We start from the raw sequence: 3695 nt of genomic DNA on the forward strand, positions 1-3695 counted from the left end.
GGATGTTGATACTGCAGGCTCTGTAAGTTTTGATACTAACAATGCTGAAATTACTGGTGAAGCTGCTACAAATGTAGATGCTGATGCAGCTGGTCCATCTGGACATGCACCTCAACAAGCTCCATGCAAAACTGATCTAATCAAGAAGTTTGTTAGAGAGGATATACCAACACCTTGGAGTGAAACTCCTAGAGGAAAGGAATGGACTAAGGAGTGGAACAAAGTTAATTTTGTTTCTACTGAAAAAATTCTTGCTGAGCACCTGGCCAAAGCTGATGAAATGCTGATAAATGATGATTTCAAGGCACACCTGAGAGTGACTGCATTGAGTACTAGGAACTTTCAAGGTCAACACTCAATAACTCATGCCAAGGTGAACAAAATTCAAGAAACTTTGATTCAGCAAGATATGAATGTCAAATTGTAAAAGAACATGTTTTTTTATATCCAGCCTTTGACCGCATTGGGTATATTGAGAAAGCTCAAGAGAAACAATAATCTCAGATTGCTGAAGTACTGAAGAATCAAGATTCTCAACAAGTTCAACTAAATGAAATCCAATCTTCAGTGGAATTACTTATCTCTCTCCTATTACCTGATGATTCTCAAAAGGGGGAGAAAGAGATTAAGTTCAAATGCAAATCAAGACAAGTACTGAAGGGTAAGAATGATGGAAATGATGACCAAGGAAACTCTGAAAAGGGTAGAGGTCATGGTCAAGGAAAAGGGTCTTCATCAAGGACAACTGAAACTTCTACACAGAGATCAAGCTCTAATTATGATAGAAGAATAAGTTCTGGTAAATAAATTCTCACAAAGCCTGATCATCCTATACAGGGTGAAAGTCAAGAATCACAGAAGTTTATGCAGACATTGAAGCTTAAGGGGAAGGAAGCAACAGTTTACTATCAAGACCCTAAGTTACAGAAGCTGGATGAAGAAATTTCAAAAAGACTATTTCTCAAAAAATATTCAGGAATGGACTTTGAAAGTCTAAAGGAAGAAGAAGCCAGACTTGAAGCAGAAAATGTCACATCCAAACCAAACCACAAGTTGAGGTAGATCCAAGATCCCAGGACAAAGAAAACATTGATGAACCTGTAAAGGTATACATGCCAATTATGGATTAAGAAATAATTAATGATTAAGATAATAGTCTGATTTTGAAGAAAAAGGATATTCAAGCATCCTCTGACAGAGCTCATGTTGTTCAAGATCAGGACTTAGTAAAATCTGATATTACAGTAAAGCAAGCAACCTCTGACATAGCTCAAGTTGGCTTGATATAAGAAGATAAAGAAAACGAAACCAATAATGATATTACAGTATTTTGAAGAACTGGAACATGTTCTATTTCTACTTCAAGTGAAGAACAGATCAACAAATAATGCTGCCAGTTATTTAAAATCTGATATTCAAAGTTAGAAGAAACTTTACTCTGTAAAGTCTGACAGGCCAAACTTTCCTATGTACAGATCTCACAGTTGAGATATTATTGAAATGAAGCCTAATACTGCTAAAATCATCACAACATTTTCTGGTATTAAGGGACTTAAATTCAATCTAGAGTCTGATAAAGCCTATTTCATCAGACTGGATCAGGATATAAGGAAAGCAAAAATAAATGATCTTAGGGCTACTATCTTCCAAACAGGTGAAGATACAGTTGAACTTAAAGGTGCAAAAAGGAGGATGCAGAATGAACTTGAATATGCTGAGAAAAGTCGGTTGAAGAACTATCTCAGAACAACTCCTGATATTAAAGAGATCATTCACTGAACCCATGTCAAAGATCTACAACTGCTTAAATTCTGAAGGATATACAGACTGAAGCTGATATCAGACTTTAAGGATGGTAAAGCTGTAAGGACTGTAAGTTATAGTTATCAAGTCAAATTCTCATGCATTTATACTTAATGTTTTTGACATCATCAAATATATGTTGAACTTGTATATTATGCTAATTTACAAGTTGGGGCAGATTGTTAGATATATTATGATGATTTCCAGGATATCAGTGGATGATAAACAGATCCTGTAAAAATGCATACAAACTTAATTTGAGTAAATTATTATGGCTTCAACAATTAAAAGGAGCACATTTATTGTGACTGAGATATTTTCTTAAACGGTGACATTTACCAGTAGTTTTTGCATGCTTAGTTGAAACTGGATTTATATTAGGCAAGAAAGGAGAAGATCTCTTTGCTTTTCTGCTCCCTTGAGCTCTAAAGAACTCTTGTCCTGTGAACGTCAAGATGACATTTAATTATAGACCGTTCAAGTTAACAATGTATAATTAGCAAACAATATTAATATATGATCATTTACTTGGACCTCAGAATGGGTATAATTACCATTGCTTGAAGAAGGCCTTTCCCCTGTTTGTTGCAGAGTTTGAGTTGCGGTACCTTTTCGAGCACATACCTTATTCTCCACCCATATCAATTCTTTCATTAGACGGGTTTTTTTGTTTTCTCTTTCGTCATCACTGTCAATGACGTCAGTGAACACATTCAAAGCTTTATCACCCTCTTCTACAACAGCATCAGTTTCGAAACCTGGCATAATTAATTGTTGTTAGTTAGATAAGTATTGTATTTTAACTACAATTAGGAGAAAATAGAGAGGAAGTGTTCCTAAAAATCTCAATTTCCTCTCCAATTTATAATTTGATCAATTTCATTTTTCAAAATTTTGATATAGCTTTTTGGGACTACAAAGAAGATTATATAATTTAATGTCAAAAGAAGAAAGCGAATATGCTGATTTAAAATGAATATACTAGTGTATGGTGCTTAGATATAGGGATATAAGTGCACCTGAAGTTTCTGGCTCAAATGAAGTGTCATTTTTCTGTGATGCTTGAGAGGTTTCTTAGTTGAGGTTGATCAGAAGTCATAATTTCTACCTCTACTCCTCGCTAGCAATTCTAGTGAAACATTATATGGGATCCCTGCTTCACTTTCACCAATACTGTCCACCTTGTTCATGTCCTTAGCAGCAGGTTTAGTATTGTTCTTTTTTTGGGAACCTATCCACAATTAACTTTTATTATAGATCGAATAATAATAATTGAAAAATAACAATTTAAAGAAGATTTAGATGTAGAGTTTTTTAAATGCGAAGTATATTGGGAGGAAAAAATAAAATATACAGAAACATGATAGTGTAACCCAAAAAATAAAAGTAAACATGATAGAAGTCTATCTACCTCCATCAACCTTGAGCTTAATTGAAAAATCTGGAGCAGTAGTTCCTGAAGTGACAAGTTCAGGTACGCAAGATCTGCAGCGCCACCACCTATATCGAGGAACATCAAGTGATCCTCGTAGCTGCTCCCATCTGTTTTCAGTGATTCCATCGAAGGGGATGCACGCCTTCGGGTTCATATTCGTATTTTCAGCCACATACCCACTTGTCACAATCATTGGGAAATGTCTTAAATTATAAATTGTCAAAATAATTATCATATTCTATTGAGAACCAACTCTCTCGAAACATTTTAAGAAAGGACTCAACTTATAAATTCAAAAATGATATTTAACACTACTCATTCTCACTCGTAGAGTGCATAAACCAAATAAAAGTTAAGTTAAATAGTGTCAGGTTGGAGGAATCTTAAGTTAATTTAAACAATAGATGGTAGAAGGGTTCAACCAAGAGTGATACCATTTTGAATAATTAAGACCTCC

This window comes from Apium graveolens, chromosome 7 (genome assembly GCF_009905375.1).
Source record: "Apium graveolens cultivar Ventura chromosome 7, ASM990537v1, whole genome shotgun sequence".
NCBI classification, from domain to species: domain Eukaryota; kingdom Viridiplantae; phylum Streptophyta; class Magnoliopsida; order Apiales; family Apiaceae; genus Apium; species Apium graveolens.